The sequence below is a fragment of the Acanthochromis polyacanthus genome, chromosome 19, assembly GCF_021347895.1.
Source record: "Acanthochromis polyacanthus isolate Apoly-LR-REF ecotype Palm Island chromosome 19, KAUST_Apoly_ChrSc, whole genome shotgun sequence".
NCBI lineage: Eukaryota > Metazoa > Chordata > Actinopteri > Pomacentridae > Acanthochromis > Acanthochromis polyacanthus.
This window is the reverse complement of record NC_067131.1, coordinates 28,190,971-28,211,846: the sequence shown is the minus strand read 5'-3', so window position 1 is coordinate 28,211,846 and position 20,876 is coordinate 28,190,971. Positions and strand designations below refer to the sequence as shown.

General features: G+C 36.6%; 1 protein-coding gene across 7 annotated transcripts in view; it reads right to left on the bottom strand.

Moving 5' to 3' along the window:
• The window catches only part of LOC110960444 (SRC kinase signaling inhibitor 1-like), a 206,479-nt gene that overhangs the window by 129,857 nt on the left and 55,746 nt on the right, over positions 1-20,876 (bottom strand). The gene's annotated exons all lie outside the window — the stretch shown is intronic.

Here is a 20,876-nt window from a genome sequence, read left to right as displayed (position 1 = left end):
TAGAGCAATTTTAATACAGAGCAACTTTAATTAATATAGAGCAATTTTAACTAATAGAGCAATTTTAAACAATATAGAGCAACTTTAATATAGAGCAATTTTAATATAGAGCAATTTCAATACAGAGCAATTTCAATACAGAGCAACTTTAATTAATATAGAGCAATTTTAACTAATATAGAGCAATTTTAATACAGAGCAACTTTAACTAATATAGAGCAATTTTAACTAATATAGAGCAACTTTAACTCATTTAGAACAACTTAAACTAATACATAGCAACTTTAAATAATATAGGGAAACTTCAAGTAATATAGAGGAAATTTAACTAATGTAGAACAGCTTTAACTCCTTTAGAGCAACTTTAATTCAGGTACGCGACCGTTCAAACGTTTGCGGTCTTTATTTTTGAAAGAAAATCTTTTTTTTCAATGAACAATAAATGAATGATAAATCCAGTGTAGACATTGTTAATGTGGTAAATGACTATTCTAGCTGTAAACAGCTGATGTTTAATGGAATATCTCCATAGGGGTACAGAGGAACATTTCCAGCAACCATCACTCCTGTGTTCTAATGCTACATTGTGTTAGCTAATGGTGTTGAAAGGCTCATTGATGATTAGAAAACCCTTGTGCAGTTATGTTAGCACATGGATAAAAGTGTGAGTTTTCATGGAAAACATGGAATTGACAAACAGACAAAGAGCATATTTACTTTGTTGTGTTTGATTCCTAATGTTCAAACCTTTGCATCAAACTAATGCTGATCTTTATTCACAGAGCGTCTCCTAGAAGCAGATCTAAATAAAACCGGTGCAGCACAGCGGCAGGACGTCTGCCCAAAAATTGAAGCCAAAACATCTCAATCACTCCCCAGTGGGTTTCTGTCAGTTTGATTTTAAATTTTCTGTGAGCATTTGAACATCAATATTGCAGTTGATCATCATCATTTAACGGCGGGAAGCCAAAATAATGGTCAAGAGGAAATATGATGGACGTTTTTCTGTATTTTCTAGTATTTAACAGGCACAAACGAGTACGGGAGGAATGGAGATTAATCGACAGGAAATGTCAGCTGCAGTTTAAAAAGTGGAAATAGTTCCTGTTTCAGCTGCTGCACTGTAAGAATTTATTCACAAACAATGTATCGTCTGGTGGTTTAGTTTCACAGCTAAGAAAAGAAGAACAGCTGCCTGAAAGGTGAGAATCAACCAACCAACCAATCAATAACATGAAAATATGTTCAGCAGTGACATGAAGCAAACACAGGTTATATACAACAAGCAGAACGATGGAGATTTAAAAAGAAAACACAACAAATAGGGTTGCCTTTTAAGGCCATCTTGAAATTCTCGTTAAAATTTCTTCCCTAAAAATTAAAACACAATCAGGAGACCGTGAAACAGCAGTCTAAGGATTAGTTTCATTGTTTATTAGTCTGTGTCTATAAAATGCTATAAAATGGTGAAAAATGTCCATTAGCGTTTCCCAAAACCCAAGATGACGTCCTGAAATGTCTTGTTTTGTCCACAACCCAGATATTCAGTTTACAGTCATAGAAACCAGAAAATATTCACATTTAACAAGCTGGAATCAGAACACTTTGGTTGGAAAGAATCCCTACATGTGTTCTGAAAAAGGTCAAAGCTGTAGTCATAGTTTTGTCTCTAAAAACTAAAAGACTATGAGGACACTTTGAGACCGTTTAGAAGTCTAAAGCGGTCTGAAGCTGCAACTAATGGTAATTTTCACTGTTGATTAGTCTGTCGAACATTTTCCCAATGGATCGATGAATTGTTGCGTCTATAAAATGCTAGAAAATGGTGAAAAATGTCCATCAGCGTTTCCCAAAACCCAAGATGGCATCTTCTTGTTTTGTCCACAACCCACAGATATTCAGTTTACCGTTGTGGAAACCGGAAAATATTCACATTTAACAAGCTGGAATCAGAAGACTTTGGTTGGAAAGAATCCCTACAACTGTTCTGAAAAAGGTCAAAACTGTAGCTGTAATTTCTTCTCTAAAAACCAAACAAGCACTAGAATCCAGACAGCAGAACTCCACCGAGGCCGACAGTCCACGCTTGTAAAATAAGTTTTAATGAAAATCTGTTGGATAGTTTTTGTGTAATCTTGCCGACAAACAAACAGTAATAAAGACAGAACCTCCTCAGTGGAGACGGAACCTGAAAGACAGAATTAATCAGATCTATCCAGCTGGAGTTCTCACCAGCAGCTGTCAGTGTTTAGCGATGCAGAATATAAGGAATATAAAGTACATGAAAACTATTAAAGATAACTTTTAGACAGAAATATCAATAGATGAAAAGTCTGTGCTGGCTCATTTTCACCTCTGTGCCTGAAAAGTGAGAAATCAATCCGTAAACACCACAACGTTTTATTGATTTTAAAGAAAGAAGGTCAAGTATTGGCTTAGTTAGAATTAATTCTTTGTTTTGAAGAAGATGGGGAATCGATCTGCATGTAAAACAATAAAAACATTTAAATATGTTCAGCAATCATATTAAGTAAAGCTGTTTCATAGTCAGAAGTATGAATAACCAGATAGAAAAATGTAGAAAACTCAGAGTTGCCGTGCAAAGAAAGTTCTCATTTATTTTAAAAAAACTTACAAATCTGCAACACAAACAATAACATCGTTGGTATAATAAGTTTCAGCTCTACCAGGAAATATCACAATTTAATCAATTTTCTTTGTTTTAACAAAGAAGGTCAGACGTTGGCCTTTAACTCCAGTTAGAATTTTGTCTCAAGAAACTAAAAAACTCAGAAGGGAAGATGAGAAATCAATCACATTTGTTTATCAGTGATATAAAATACAAAATTATTGATAGTCAAAAGGCAAAATAATGGATGGAGATAAAAAAAAATGGAGAAAAACCAGAGATGCCTTTGGGGTTTCTTGACATCTAAGGAGCAGCCCTTCAAGCAAAATTATAGCTTTGACTCTAAGAACTAAAAGAAATATGTTGAGTGATGATATGAATAAACCCGGTTTACAGTCAGCAGGCAAAATAATGGAGATAAAAATGGAGAAAAAACAGGGTTGTCTTTCTGGATTTCTTAACATCTAGTATGCAGCTACATTACATTTTTATTTATTTTAAGAAAAGATGGTTCAATGTTTGCTTAGTTGTAAGTTTTGTCTCTGGCAGCAAAACAAAACCAGAAGGGTGAATGGGGAAAAATCAGAATTTGTTCTGCAATAATACAAGTTAAACTTAGTTTGTAGTCAACAGGCAGACGTATAAAAAAAATAGATAAAAATAGAGGAAAACTAGAGTTGCCTCTTGGGTTTTTTTTTTTTTTTTTTTAAATCTAGGGAGAAAGTGCAGAAAGAAAATTACAGTTTCTTCTCTAAAAACCAATAGAAATATGGTGAGTGGTGATATAAAGCAAACTTGGTTCATAAAACGAGACAAAAAAAAGTAGATAAACCATTGTCTTTTTGGATTCATTGACAGTTACAGAGCAATTTTACAAGGAAATGCTACACGTTTTGTTTTTTAAGAGAAAAAGGTCAAATGTTGGCATAGTTACTAATAACTCTAGTAATAATTTCTTCTCTAGAAAAATACTAAACCAGAAGGGGAAATGGGGAATCGATTTAATTATAATTTAATATGAATTAAAACTGGTTAATAGTCAACAGGCTAAAGTATGAATAATCAAATCAAACTTTATTTATAAAGCACTTTTCATACAATAAAAAGCAGCTCAAAGTGCTGTACAACATTTAAAAACATTTAAAATAAGAATACCCATCCCGCCCTCAGAGAAAAAACAAAGTTGCCTTTTGGGTTTTTCGACAACAAGCTGCGCAAAGAAAGTTGTAATTTCTTCTCAAATAAACAAAAACAATCAAAACAAATCTGCAACACAAACAATAACAGATTGTAGTCTACAGGCAAAATAATGAATAACCAGATGAAAAATGGAGAAAAAACACTGGCTTTTGGCTTTCAGCTCTACAAGGGAGCACCACAATTTAATCCATTTTTCTTGTTTTTACAAAGAAGGCCAAGTGGCGGCTTTTAATTCTAGTTACAATTCTGTCTCTAGAAACTAAACAAAATAAGAAAAAGAAGAGAAGTGAAAGCATAAACCTGCATCAGAAGCAGCAGTGGTATAAAGTAAACCTGTCAGACGTGCTGAGCAGCTTTAAACTGTCCGTCAGTCGCTGCTTATATCCGAGTAAACAAACTGCGGTTAACAGTCGACCTCCAGGCCTGACAGAGCAGCAGCTAATGTGAGAACCCACAACATCCATGAACCAAATCTGTCCTTGAGCAAAACCTGCACAGTCTGTTAACAACAAACAATGTTTCCTGTGTTACATCCAGCACACAATTTTAACAACACAACAGCACAAGCACACCTCTGGTAATACACCCCCCTCACACGTGAAAACACTAGAACATCTGTCCGCTGTTCGGGGAAGCCGGAGGCGACAGCAAACTGTTGCTGCTTCGTACGTCAGCAGACTCCAGGGTCAGAGTCAGTCGGGGGGGAAAGCGACAGGAATGGAAATGATGAAAGTCCTGCTTTGGGAGTTTAGTGCCCCCTAGTGACCACAGACACACAAAGCACTGCTGCTGGAGGTGGATGTTTGGGTTTATTTGTTCTGCACAAGATGAAAAAAGCCAGAAAAAAACATATTCTAACATGATACCTGCTGTAAATAACCCAAAAAATGCCCTCACTGTGTCAAAGATGTTGTACCGTAGAGATTGTGACATAAAAACTACATCATAAACTACATGGTGTGTGTTAAACTGGTTGAGATAAACGGATTCCTGCTCGAGAGACGTTCAATAAAAGGATAACTTTAGGAGGAATTATCAGGAGGAATTATCAGTTTTTAAGCTGAATTTGCAGGAATAATGGTGATAAAGTGGATGCAAATAACAAATGTTTTACTTGCTGACATTTAAAGGGGTGGAATGTGATGGAGGGCTGCAGTAAATGTATTTGTTCTTACTATGAAATGATATTTCTACATTTACCAACAGACTTAGCTCCTTTTACCACTTCCTTTTATGCTTGTTGGATAATAGTTTAAAGCTTAAACTAACCATTACTTGAATCCTCAATTTATCTTCACTATTTTCTTGATCAATTGATGGTAAAAAAACAAAAAAACATGCCAATCAATGCTTCTAAAAGCCCAAAATGACGTCCTAAAAAGTCATATTCTGTCCACAATCCAAAGATATCCAGTGCTTTGAAAAAAAAAAAGAGAAACGAAAGCAGAAATTATTCACATTTAAAAAGCCCTGTCCTTAAATAACTAATAATAAACCAGCTAACTGTTTAAGTTGACAACTAATAAATAGAAAAGATGCTTCTTTATTAATTGTTGAGCCTTCAATCTATCAGAAAATAGTGAGGAAACACCAATTTTGACGTCCTCCAGCCCGTCATCTTCAACAATCTTGTTTTGTGTGACCAACAGTCAAAGAATTTTAGTTTACTTCAGCATATAACAAAAAAAAAAAGCATTGAATCCTCACATTTGGGGAGATGGCTCAACTGGAAACAACACACTGCACTGGGTTTCCTTGTTGGTTCATTAAATGTTAAACAAGTTGGACCAACTTAGACCAAATTAAAGTTTTAAATCATGAGGTGTTCACAGGCAGTCTGTTGTTCTTGTCACCAAAAATAATGGATTAATCCTGGAACACTAAAAACAAAAAAATATGTTCAATAATGATTTACTGAGTCAACAGGCAAAATAATTTGTGTACAAGATAAAAAAAAAATGGGGAAAAACACATCGCCTTTTTGGATTCCTTGACATCCAGTAAACAGCTCAACAAGGAACCGTCACAATTTGCATTTATATTTAAGTAAGAAAGGTCAAACACTGGCTTAATTCATTCTTGCAATAATTTGCATTAAAGCCATAAAATCATTCGTCCAACCAATGACAGTTTGGTTGGATGACAGAATATCAACAACAAATCGATGTGGAAATGGTGGAAAAGCAAAGCAGCATTTGGGCTCTCTGCACTTAGAGAGCGGCTCTACGAAGAACAGTCTTATGTTTTGTAAAAAGTCCAAGATCTCGTTATATTTCTTCTCTAAAAGCAACACAAAAACTAAAAGCCGATACCAAACTGTTTTTTCACCTTAAGGCCAGGATGTCAAGTCAAGAATTCCAGATAGAATTTCTTCTCTAGAAACTAAACAAAAAGCAGAAGAAGAAAATGGAAATCAATCTGAAACATGATCTAAAGGAAAAGTTATTGATAGTCAGCCAGGAGGTAAGCTGCCTAGTACATATGCTCGTGAATCTTTGATTTATAACCAGGCCAATGGTTTTACATATATTTTATAAAACCATTGGCTTGGTTATAATTAATTCTAGTAATAATTGATAGGATCAACTGATGGTTTTACAGGAAAGTGAAACCATTCGTCCAACCAAATTGTCATTGGTTGGAAAGAACATCGACCAACAGATGCATCTAGTCAGAGCAGCAGTTGGGTTTCTTTACATTTAGGAAGCGGCCGTACACGAAATCCTCAATATTTTTTTTAAAAAAGAGCCAAAATTCGACTTAATTTCCTCTGTAATGACTAACCGGGACACTCAGAAAGCACAGACATCCACTGAGACCAACTATCCACTCTTCTATGATGAGTTTAATAAAAATCAGCTCAGTAGTTTTTGTGTAATCCTGCAGACAAACAACCAGACAGCAATAAAACACAACCTCCATGGTGGAAGTGATACCTGAAAGGCATGATTAATACGATGTGCCCACCAGCTGCCAGTGTTTCCTGGTGCAGAATATCAGGAATATAAAGTGTAGATTCTCCATAAAACACTCTGACCCGTTGATGTCCGAGTCAGATATTCACTTTCAATCTGATCGGAGGTTATCTGCTGCGTAGGGGGGAAACTTTCCGGCCGATTTCCTTCGGCTGAAGAGGAGGTGATGTACGGAGACAAACGGACTCACAAGTGCAGGCTGTTTACGACAAACAAACTGTAAACTACATGTTTCCTCTGCACGGCATCGATCTGCTCCGTGAGGCGGGAATCACCAGAGCGAGACCTTTACCTTCATTAGCAGCCGAGAAACTGTCATACAGCCGCCCGTTACATGGCAGTGGTGTCAAACATGAGGCCCACGGGTCAAAACCGGCCCTCCACAGGGTCCAATCCAACCCTCAAAGTGTGAAAATTGTGGAAAGGGTGAAGACACTAGCTGCAGATTGTAAACTTGTAAAACTATAAAACTAAAATAATTTCTAGATCATGACAAATTGCTTTGATCACAAAGTAAAATATTCTATTGCTCATTGTTCTTTTGTCTTTTTGTGTCTCATTTTTGTCGTTTTTCATCTGTTTTTGTCTGGCTTGTCGTTTGTCTCATGTTATCGTCATTTTGCGTTTCCTTTTTGTCTTGCTTGTGTTCTTTGTCTACTTTTTAGTTATTTTGTTTCTCAGTTTTGTCATTTTTGGTCTCATTTGTGCAATTTTGTGTCTCATTTTTGTTATTGTGTGTCACATTTTTGTCATATTGTGTCTTGTTTTTGTTGGGATTGTTGTCTGTTTTTGTCTGACGAGTCGTTTGCATCATGTTTTTGTGTTTTTCCTTTTTGTCTCGCTTGTGTTTGTCTACTTTTTAGTTTCGATTATCATTTTTGGTCTCGTTGTCATTTTCCGTCTCATTTTTTGGCATTTTGTGTCTCATTTTTGTCATATTTTGCCTTATTTTTGTTTCAGGTTGTTCATAATGTTTTGTAAAGAGACAATTCTTTAAACGCGAACATTTTCAGAACATACTTTTTTTGCACTGAAACAAAGGGAAACCCTTGGAGGTGTGGGTATTCTCTGGTTATTATGCTCTGATTTTATTGGTCCAGCCCACTTGAGATCACACTGGGCTGATTGTGGCCCCTGAACTAAAATGAGTTTGACACCTCTGTCATAGAACATAAAGCTAAAAATCATGCAGCAAAAGCTCCCTCATGAACGTTCCCATGCTGTGGGATGAGTAGTACGGACACTCCTGAATCTTTTTCTTGCCCTTCTGTGGATTCAGCCTGACAACAGCAATATTTGTGGCTGTAAAACCTAAAAAAAACAGAAACCCAACAGTTGGTGACAGATGCACGTCGTGTGATTGGAGCGTAGCAGCAAGCCGGAGCGTTTCCATGGTGGGAAATAAAACAGCAGCTGAGGAGGGAACAACCAGACGAGAGCTTGTCACTGTAATTTATGTGAAGCCTCGAGCAAACCCTTACAACCTGTGTGCACAAAAACAGTGTACAAATGTGTGTGTGGAGGGGTAGAAGTGTGAATGTGGGGCAAACAGAAGCTATATTTTACCACAAGGAGGCCAGCCGGTCATCACTAAAACCTGCTGGAATTCACCGTACTCCTCAAATCAACACTGATGATGCAACAACACCCGTCCTACATTAGAACGCCATCAATCAGGGCAAAGACTCACTGGAATCTGAGCTTGACGTTTATAGAATGACTACTGGGAGCTGTCCAGTGAAACCAGATTATAGTGCTTTAAATCTTCATCAGCACCAATATTCACTTTTTGATCAATCATTAAATTTCTGCTCGACCACGTCCGATTTGCTGTTCCAGCATAAAATATAAATATTTATAAAGATATCTGTGAAATTTCAGCTTCATATATCAAATATTTTCTGCCCGTCGGCCCACTTTCAGCAGTAGTTTTTTGCTCACTGAAATTTGAGGCTGTTTGAACGACTATCTGAGAAATTATTAAAGATAAAAACCTGAAATTATCATTGATTAAGAAAATATTCTCATTCAAGAAGCAGCAATCACACAGTTCAGACTTTAAAAAACACTTAAACCACTTCACTGAATATCAAAACAGTTGGCAATAAATGAAAGTTGACAAATAACTGATAAATTGCTGTAGCTCGTTTTTAATCTGTCAGAAAATAATGAAAAAATATAAATTCTAACCTCTCTCAGCCCAACAAGACAGCTTCAAACGACTTGTTTTAAGAGACCAATAGCCAAAAAGTCCATTTTCAGTTTACTGCCAGGTAAAAATCTTTATTTTTAAGAGGATCAAAGCAGCAAATGTTGTGGATTTCAGATTTTTTTTAAAGACCAACTAATTATTGCAGCTTTACAGCATTTATGAAGGCAGAGAATGAGACTGAAACTAGGTTTGGCTAAAAAAATTCAAGGTAATCACTAAAGTAAACCTTAAATTTATGGCTAATGTTTTTTTTGTTTGTTTTGGCTTCTCAGTCTCTTCATTTGTGTTTTCAAAAGCTCACGACGAGTCCTCAAATGTCCTTTTTTTCCATTCACATCCCAAAGATATTCAGTTTATTGTCAGAGGAGGAAAGAAATCAGAAAATATTCACATTTGTGAAGCTGGAATCAGAGAATCTAATTATCAAAATCAACTGGTGAATTATTCAGTAGTTGATCATCAGACCTGCTGTGCATCAAATAAAACTCTAATAACTGAACTTAATTCACCAGCAAGGTAATATTTCAACGCTATCTGTGTTTCAACTCTGAAGCTTCCTCTGAGGTCCTTTGGCTCATTTTTACATCTTTAATTCCAGTATAAAGACGTAAAAATGAACAGAACTTTGCTACCTTCCTCTGACTGCAGTTTCAAATGGCTGACCTTTGCTGCATTTTTAGAACATCTCTCAACACGCTGACATTTTCTGTTTCCGTCTTTCTTGCATATCGATTTCTGGTGAATTCTCTGCCTTTGCTATCTCGTCTGATCTGTTTTGTATATATTAAACCAGACGTGTATTACTTAAAGCAGCCGTGTGAAACAGCAGCTGCGGCTCTATTTTTTACCTCCACCGTGTCATTACGGCTCCTGGTGGTGGTTAATGTGCTGCCACCTCATCCCAGCTCGCTGCTGGCTACACCTCTGTTATTAGGGCTCTGTGCAGCCACCGGTCCGGCTGATGAATTACCCTTTAATTGTCTTGTTTTACTTACATTGTTGGATCTTTAAAGGCGCTGCTGTACCCATCAGGAACATGTCATATTTCAGCTTCCAGCGTATCAATACAGCCACAAAACAAAACCCACAAAATCTAATTCTACCGCATTTATCAGCGACTACATTCATTCAGAAACTCTGGCTCAATTTTCTTGACCTTATCAGACCAAGAAGGCAACAGAAATGCATCAAGTGTAGCTTTACTGCCTGGTTTTAGATGGTAATAGTTCAAATACACTAAATAAAATGTATCTGGCAGTCCTTGCGCTAAGTATGTGACAATCATATCTGTTGAAATTGAAGCCCAAATTCAGAATATTTTATCAAAACCACTTGATTCTACACGTCTCATTTAAAAATTCACCAGTAACAACTAAAGACTCCAAGAATTGTCAGATTTCCAACGTTTCAATGAAACTATAATCGGGGTTTTTGCTGGTTTTATTGGTAAAAACAACTAAATCTAAGCTAAATATTGACATATTTCATCAAAATCCCTTTAATCTACATAAAACTTCAGCAAAAATATCTAAAAACAGCAAGAATGGTCTGAATTTCAACATTCCAACAAGACAAATCATGGGTTTGCTGGTTTCACTGGTTAAAAACAACAAAATCTGAGCCTAATGCTGGGATATTTCATCAAAATCATTTTTTCTACATAAACTTTCACCAAATCATTGGATTTTAAATTTTCCAGTGAAACTAATCGTGTTACACTCAGTTTCATCTGCAAAAACAACTAAAGCTAAGCTAAAAATTGTAATATTTTATAACAATCACTTTATTCTACACACAATTTCATCAAAAATAACTTTAGAAACAGCAAGAATTGTCACATTTTCAACATCGCAAAGAAAGCTATCACAGGTTTTGCTGGTTAAAAACAAGTTATTCTGAGCTTAATATTGGGATATTTTATCAAAATCACTTTACTTTATATGCTTCATTTTTAAAAGTCAACAAAAATAAACCATCAAAAAAACACCATTCATCACAGCAAAAAACTGTAAAAATGACAATTGTTGAATTCGAACGGATTGATTGATTTTTTTTTGCTTCATTGGCAAAACACAACTAAATCTAAGCTAAATATTGGAATATTTTATTAACATGACTGTATTCTACAGGTCTCATTTAGTAATTCACCAAAAAAAAAGGAAAAAAAATGTAAAAAGGACCAGAAAAGTCAAAGAAAAATACTATTCATCATAATAAATTGTTAAAAACTGCAAGAATCTTTGGATTACATTTGACTGGATTGGTTATATTTGGTTTCATTGGCAAAAACAATTTAATCTAAGCTAAATATTAGGATACATCAGCAAAAAAAAAAAATTTCATTTAGCAATTCACCAAAAAAAAGGAAAAAAAAAACTCTGTTAAAAAGGACCAGGAGTCGAAGTCAAATCACCATTTTCACAGCTACAAACTGCAAAAGCACCACGAATCTTCGGACTGGATTGGTCATTTTTGGTTTCATTTGGCAAAAACATCCAAATCAAAGCTAAATATTGGGATACTTTATCAAAATCATTTCATTCTACAGCTGTATTTTACAAATAAACCATCTTGGGGACGCACAGAGCTCACAGAGTGTGACATGATGTTACCATGCTAAGATGGAGCACAAACACAACATTAACTGCAACTTCAATCGCTGGTTCTAGATGCTAATAATTCAAACACACTGAATAAAACCGCGTCCCGCTCACACACACACTCATACAAAGCTCCTGTTCTGGCGTCTCCACATGATGCATTTGTCGGAGTTCATTACAGTTGAGGGAAAACCGAGTGAGCGATGGTCGAGGTGCCGCCGATGCCATATTTCAACCGTCCAGGAAACATTCCAAAAGGCTGCTCAAGGCCTCGTCCAAACATTTCTCATTACAAGGCTGCGAGTGTGAGTCGGTAACACAACCTTGGCCGCGGCTGGCCGGGGTCTGACAGCGGCTATTTGTTAGTTTTACGGTTTCATCGGGCTGCAGTCTAATCATTTGTACTCGTCTGGGTTTCGCTCAAATTCAAATTATTTTCTCCCCGACGTTTGATTGGAACGCTGAGGTTTGTTGGAGGGCAGCGTCCTGAAAAACAACCGTACATGAGATGATACAGCTCCGTCTATAGAGGGTCTCTGCATTAACCATGAGATGACAGCTGCAGTCCAACGCTACAACATGCTGTGAACGTCAGCATGAATCTACTGCTGGGCTACAACCGCTAAAATGTGACGGAAATATGTAATACAGCACATGTAGACAATGAACAGAGGAGTTATCACGTGAGGATTTGCTGCTCTGCTGGACGTCACTGAAAACTGAATATTCTGAGAATCTACAGATGCAACGTAGAACACTGGGAGCTTGTGTTATAGACTAATAATCAATCAAATAATCCAAAATAATAACCATCAGATCACCTGATAATGATGTTGGCTAAAACTTGGGTCTCCTATTAAAGCTACATTATGTGATGCATTCAAGGAGCATTTTGTTTAAAACCTCTTTATACACCAACAGCAACCAATGAATACATCTTGTCTGAATATAAAACCAAAAAAAAAATCTCTTCTCTGGTGCAGTGACAGGCTGTAAAAAGTACATAAAGTCATTGCATTCAGTCAGACCATATACTTGTCTAACTTCAGACTGTCTGCCGACGCATTCATTGCACGTCAACAAAGTTTTCCACAAGACTAAATGGACACAGTGCAGCTACATAATACAGTTTTAAACCTGTAGCATCCTGCACTGCTACACAAAGCAAGGAAAGAAAGATTAAATGTAAGAAAAGCTAGCAGAAAGCACAAAATCAAACTCAAGTCAACACTGGTGTGACTTTTCCACATTAGCAGCAACCGTCTGAGAAGTGGCACCATCGTTGCTCTTTTTCTGCTGGACAGGTGATTATCTGGGTTGTTTTGTGAGGTGAGAGTTTTTAGGTTGAAGTTAGAGATGTTAATCATTAATCAATTAATTGTCATGAACGGTTTCATGTTTGTATTCATCCAAATTTAAGCCTAAAATCGTAATACTTTAATCAAAATCCTTACATTGTTGGTTTCATTGGCAAGAACGAACAAATCTAAGCTTAACACTGAGATATTTAATCAAAATCACTTTTTTCTACGTGTCTTTTTTTTTTTTTTTTTTAAATCACCAAAACTAAATCACCAGATTTGGCCAAAAAGCCCCAAAGAGTCGAAGAAAAACCTTCACAGCAACAAAGAGTAAAAACAGCAAGAATCTTTGGATGTTCAACTTTCCACAAGTCATGTAAATTTTGTTTTTCTTGGCAAAAACAACCACATCTAAGCTAAATATTGGTATATTTTATTAAAGCAACCTTTATTCTACATGTCTCATTTAATAATTCACCAAAAAAGAAAAAAACTTTGCAAAAAAGAACAAAAAAAAATCACCAAATGAAAAAATGAAAATAGTAAAAATCTTTGGATTGGATTGGATTGGATTGGTTATTTAGGTTTTTTTATTGGTGTAAACAACCAAACCTAAGCTCAATATTGCAATGTTCACCAAGATCATTTTATTCTAAGTTTCATTTTTTTTTTAAAACACCATAAAAACCATTAAACTCTGCAAAAAAGACCAGAAGAATCTAAAAAAACAAAAACACACCATCCATCACAACAATAAACTGACAAAACAGCAGGAATCTTTGGACTGGATTGGTCATTTTTGGTTTCATTGATAGAACAAACAAATCTCAGCTTCCTGAGCTTATAATACCAACACTAAACAAAGTACAGATTGTTTTGCTGTGGTGACTTTAAATGGAGCACTAAAATGAGCAAATTAGGTTGTTGGTTAACTTTAAAAAATTAGCTTTCTGTTTCTATAATCTCACACAGTCTTCCTTTAATGAATGAACTATCCTGTAATTTGGTGGTAAAACATGTTACTGGAGCTAAGGCTCGGTCCTCAACAGCACAAATTTGGCTGCAAACTCATTTATTTGCAATAGAAGAACAGCAGAAATGTTAGGAAAGGTTCTGGTAGTGTGGCATGGGTTCACTGAACAGCTCACGTTATGTAATTTACTGATCCTAAACTTGTGTTTTCCTGCTGTGACGAGTCAAAGTGTTTGTCTTGGATAAGGTCTGACTGCTATCAGTAGATTAGTTTGCAGGGTCAAAGGAAATCTGCACAGAGCTGGACTTGATTGAACTGTGGCCCCAGAACCTGCCCTGTTGACCGAGATCAAGATCTGTTGACTCTGCTGATCTCTGAGGGAACACAGAGAATATAAAACGTATGAAGCTTTTTCAGTGTGCTACACCATGCATCTACAATTTCATTTAGCTTTTATCCAAAGCGACAGACATCTGGGAGCAGAAACAACATGAGAAGGGATTTAAAATCAGGTGAAAACAACCTGGATAAGAGCCGTAAAACATCCTGTTTTAACCCACCGAATACCAAAACCTCCTGACAGGTTTGAAAAGCAGGTGTCTTATTAAATAAAATGATTAAAAGTGAAAACAAACGAGCAGAAATACACTATTTATCACAGCATGAAACTAACAGAAGGTAACGTTGGATTTTCTTTAGCTTCATTTTACATGTCTCATTAAAAAATCATCACTTTCACGCTCTGCAAAGGACCAGAAAAGTCTAAGAGAAATTACTATTTAGTACAGCAGCAAACAAAAAAAATGAAAAAAGAAGTAAGAATTGTTGGATTTTTAAGTTTCCAAAGGAACGAATAGTGTGATTTTCAGGTTCATGTGCAAAAAAACCTCAAATCTAAGCTAAAAATTGTGATGTTTCGCCAAAATCACTTTATTCTACATGTTATATATTTTTTAAAATACGTAAAATGAAGAATTTGTAGGAAGCAGGCTCTGTAAAATCCACAAAAATTGGAGAGTTTTCAGGCAGTGTTTCCACGGAGCAGACAGAAAGGGCCAAGGAGAGAAGAAAACGTGATGGCAATAAACCATATTCATCACAAACTGTCTCCAACATCATTAAAAATTATATTTTTTTTTAACTTTGACAGTTTCTTTGTTTTGCAGACATGTGCCTGACAGACTCTGTTTGTTTCAGAGTCACATCACTGGTGGATATAAAGAAATAAATCAGAGTAAAGACAGAAAGAACAATGAGATTTTCAACCTTCTGACAGTTTAACATTAAATGTTTGATTCCACCAGGAAAAAATACCTAAATATAAGCTTAAAATTGTGGTATTACATGAAAATCGCTTCTTTCTATAGGTCTCACTGAAAACTTTGCTTCAAATAAACATCATATTTCACAAAAAACTACAAATTCTACACGTCTCAGTGCAGCTGTGAACTCATTTTTCAGTCGGCTGTGACCAACAGTCAAGTGAGAGAGTAGAATAGAGGACAGGAGAGACAGAAAATCAAACCTACTAGATCAATAAATAAATGTTTATCCAGTGACTTAAAGTTTTCCAAATTACTGAAAATCATCCAAAATGTCCTGAATGAACTAAAGTGCTCCAAAATAACTCAAAGTTTGTCCAAAATGGCTCAAAATTGGTCAAAAATGGCTAAAACCTGAAAACATCTCCAAATTTATTGAGAAATTTGGTCAAATGACTCCAAAATAATTGAAAACTGGCCAAAATGACTTAAACATCTCTTAGAGCTTGAAAGAAATGTCCAAAATGACTCAAAAACTTTTCTAAATAATGGAAACCTAAAAACTTGTCCAAAATAATTGAGAAAAAATGTCTAAGATGGCTTCAAAATTGGTAAAAAATGGCTCAAATTTCTCAAAAATAACTTAAAAAACTGTCCAAAAAGACTTAAACTTGCCTGAATGTCTGATAAAAAAATTGTCCACAATGACTTTAAGCTTGTGCAAAACGGTTTCAAAGCTATCCAGACAGACTTAAATTGATCCAAAATAAGTTTGAAGTTGTCCACTGTGCCTCAGATTTGAAAAAAAAAATGCTTTCCTTGCAACAAAGGACTTGAAAACTGTCCAGAAAGACAGAAACTTGAATGGATCCAAGATGACTTGAAACTTACTCAGAATGTTTCAGAATTGTCCACAGTGCCTCAAATTTGTCCGAACTGACTCAACACAAAATTACTAAAAACTGGTGCAAAATTGAGACACAAAATGACTAAATCGAGACACAAAACAAACAAAAAAAAAAACAAGACTCAAAATGACAGAGACCAAAAATGACAAAATCAAGACAAAATGACAAAACGAAACAAAACGACAAAAGCAAGACACAAGACGACAAAACGAGACACAAAACAACAAAAAACAAGACAACTACACAAGACACAAAACAGACATGACAAGAGACTGAGAAGAAAGCCAAAGCTACTGGATGAATAAAATAAAAGCAGCATGGCTCTGAAGTAGTGAAGAGAGGAGGAAGTTGTTGGAGATACATTCAGCATGGTGGAACATCTTTCTACAGACGGTGAGCAGTTTGTAGCAGTGATGAAAAGATAAAAATAGCAAAATATCTATACTATTTGGAGCTACAGCCTTGATAAACATCTGGAAAATCAATTTTATCAGTTTGTGTGAAGTAAATTATCAGATAAATTCATCAATTCTTGGCTGATCTGCAGCAAAAAAGAGAAAAACACCCAGAAAAAGCTCAAAGTTCAGAGGATTAATCAGGTATTATCCCGCGGTTTAAAAAATATTTTCTTGTCGTCTGCACATAGATGCAGCTATCTGAATTTTTAAATTCGAATTTGTAGCTGTGATCAAAAGATAAAAATATGAAACTGATAAACACATGTGGGCACAAACGTCATACACACTGATTCCAGAATCAATTTCTGTAAAATACTAATTTTGAATTGATGTGCAGTCATGTTAGAAATATCTTGTTTATGTGATGTTCTAAAAAATGTAAATAGTAAAATATTTATATCATGTAGAGCCACTAGTTTTCCACTACTGACACCAGTGGACGCTTGGGGAAATGTTGTAAATGTTGAATCCAGCTTTTATCAAACATATTGACAGAAATTTAACTTTTCTTTGCTCTTTTTAATGATTTATGGCTTTAGAACTTTACTAAACTGCACAGAAGACATGTCTGAGTTCCCTCTACTTCTTGTCATGTTTTTTTGTGTTTCCATGTAGGTGTAGGAGTTTATATTTCAGTAAAAATGAGCCCACAATGAGTAAAAATTGTGGAAAAATCATCCATAAACTGCTTGAAGCTGAGAGGGCTAAAACAACAGGTGTGCAACATTCACACCTGGTTTGCTTCTTAATATAATTCAGATTTTCCTTTGATGAATAATGAGCAATATATTATTTCTTTGACCAACTGTTTCTTATTTCTTCACTGCCTCCTCTCCACTGACTCATTCATTTATTCATTTTTACATAATCTCACTCACAGTCCAAGCGACAGGATGTGGAGAGACGCTGTCGGCTTCTAACCCTCCATCAGAAGTTCTCTATTCATCATTCACCGTTAATTATGAAAGGAAGACATTGGGGCAGGAAAGAGTGCAAGAAAAGTTTAAAAAGAAGACGAAACTGACAGCAGAATTGCTAATAAAACTGTTCTCAGTGAAATATTTTTTTGTTTCTGTTGTCAGACAATAAACAAATATGACAAAGTGACTAAAATGTGGCTCATTACGACAACGTTCTGCAGCTAAATCCAGATTTTATATCCTCTTCCTACAAACTCAGACACATGAGCTAATGTTTTAACCCTTTACGCTTCAGTGCGTCGTAGGTGTACCGCCGGCGGTACACCTACTAATTTGCATAGGAATTTCAAGAATGTCCAACGGCTGCAAACCCGATTATACAAACACTATGCGCCGATGGAAAGCTGAGATTCTCATGAATCACCTGCGATTACCACAGCGGGTGAGAAAAACACATTTGTCCGACAAAAACAAATATTCATCCATCCGTTCTCTATACACGGCTTCAACGCACACAGCGTGACTCACATTTCCGGGTTTATTATTACACACAGAAAAAAATATTCCAAAAAAAAACGGCCATAATCCAACCTTTTACATCCAGACGACACAAGCCAGTAAACTATTTTGTCCAAAACATGTCCTGAAGTCGGTATAAAATCCACGAATCGGTCGTTTTCAAGGAAATGCACCTCGCGATGTGTGACAATATTCCCTGTATTTTTCGTCATTTTTTTTATTTAAAAATAGAATATTAGCGATTTTTTGTACTGAAAACGGCTGGAATTGACTGAAGCTTAAAGGGTTAATCAACATATTTAAAATAATAATTATCATGCATAAAAAATGTGTCCCACAACATGCTAGCATAACCTTTTATAGCTAGTAGAAGAAGAAGAAAACTGTGAATCACATGATAGAGACATCAAACAGCTTTCCTAAAGAATGTGTAGAGCAAAGCTATGTCCTCTCTTCTCTTTCTAACATTTTCAGAACATCGTCAGCCTTGATTGAATGTCTCACTCTACCTCATATTATCAGGATCAGACTCATTCTTTTGACTGTTTTCCATCAGTCAGTTTGTCCTCTTGGTCAGCAGTAACAGCTAGCTAAATATCCAGCTTCTACTGCTGAGAAAAAGATCACATTAGCATGAATTAGCAACCTGTTGAGAGGCAGAAGCCTTTTTGACGTGTCCTTCAGCTCGTACCACAACCAGACAAAAAGGACGAAGCATGGAAGGACATAGCAGCGGAATTACAGCTCCCAGGTTAGCAATCTAACATTAGCGACTAGCAAACACACACAAACACTACTGTAAAAGGTGGTTACAGCATTTAGTTTGTTATTAAACAATGTTTATGCTTTGGTTGTTTTTTCATGCATGGATGGACGGTGCACGTTTGACGTTTTATTCTTGTGCATTCACGTCGACTCACGTACATCGTAGGCTGAGATTCAGCTGCGTTTTCATCGTACAATCTGCACAGAGCAAACTTCACTTCATGTCCAAAGATTATCAGGATGTCGCACAGTGTAGAAATCTCTGGAATGACTCTTGTCTTGCATATTCAGTCTTTGAGCTTTGTTTTTCTGGAGAGAACGAACTTTTGGGACACGGTGTAAACGTCAAAGAGGCAGAATGTGGAAAGATGCCATCAGCTTGAACCGAGTTCACTCCTAACTCCCAACCGTGAATTCTCTATTCATCAGAGATCGTTAATTATGGAAGGAAGACACTGTGGCAGGAAAGTGCAAAAAAAGCTTAAAAAAGAAAAAGAAATGGCGCTCTTCCATCCACGAATTATAATATCCAGCTCTCCGGGGCACTTGGAAATTAAAATAAAACCCAAACAAGATCAGAACGCAAACGCCGAGCGGCTATATTTGGAACGAGTCCTGCTGAATACAGAATTCATCCAAACTGGAGGATCAGCGAAGCAGCCGTTAAAGAGATATCTAACCTGACAATCACCCGGATCAAGAACACGCTGTGTCTTCTCTCATGTTCACCTACATTTAGCTGCTGTTCTCGGAGCCATGCAGGTTTGTAATTACGGTAATTATTAGCGGTAAAAGTCGGAGAGGCTCCCGCTGTGAGAGCACACCGTGTTGAGCATGCTTTATTCAACAACTTTAGGATTTAGACGTCTTTGACCTCCAGTTCAAGACAGCTCTCACTTCGCTTCTGAGAGTGCTTCATAATTCATTTACAGCCGGAAGACTGGTTGGAAAAAAAGCCGACTGGGTGTCTAATAATACCAGATAAAATGTCTCCCAATATTAGCCGGCTCTGCTCTCAGCTTTAAGAGCCGTAACCCTTCAATCCTGAGCTGACAGCTGCAGAGTAAACAGGCCTGAAGGACACTCGACCCTCCACATGCTGGATCTGTAGAGCCTCGGGCGACGCTGGCTGAGGATGATCCGGCGACGAAAACAGATGTTGGGAAGCAGAGGAGGGCAGGAAAAGGCAGAGCGAGACGGGAGATTAGATAAAGTGGAAATGCTGCGACACATTTAAAGAGTTTGTGTCGACGTAGAGGATCCAAACAGCTGCATCTATGTGTAGACAGCAAGAAAATACACTTTAAAGTAGGGCTGCAACTAATGATTATTTTAATAATCGATTAATCGGCTGATTATTTTTTCGATTAATCGATAAATCGGATAAAAAACACTTAATTTCCACCTCTTTATTCAGAAATAGAAGATTTGGAATGACAGAACAAATAAGATCATTATAGGGAAGCCTTCATCTTCAACCATAGACACAGGCCTCACGTCAGTGAGGTTCATGTTGAGGATGCTCTCAGTCAGACAGCTGCTTGCTGTGGTGGACATGATGTCTTTCTCATCATGAAGCCTGTCAATGCAGTTCATTCTGCCTCACTCCAACACAGACCAGTGTCTTCACTCAGATGTCAGAAAATTAAAACTTGAGGCTTAATCTTCAAATTATTACCACTATAGTGTGCAAGTTACGTTCATTAGTAATGTATATTCAAACCATGCTTTAGCTGATGAAAGTGAAATAAAACTCTCTCAATCACACACGCCCCATCTCTGTCATTAATCAGTTAATAAGCTAACCCTAGCATCAGACAAGCTACCAGAGAGACTGATGTTACGTTTCCTCACTTTAAAACGGAACAAATGTAGGATAATGCAGTGACTTAAGGTGCATGTCCACTGGATGTGACACATCGCATGTGACCGGTTGATGCATTTCCAGCTGCGATGCGTTTACCTGCAGCTCATTTTTATAAAGTAGACTCGACTTCTACTGTCCTTCAACATCTAAACTAGCCGTCGGTGAACTAAAACCAGGACAGGTTCAGCTGCTGCACAGATTATTTCTCGCCTTAAATGCTTTTAGAAATACTTTTCCCTTTAGTGTTTTCGAAATAATAGAGAAAGTTTGCGGCCCAGCCGCTGTGT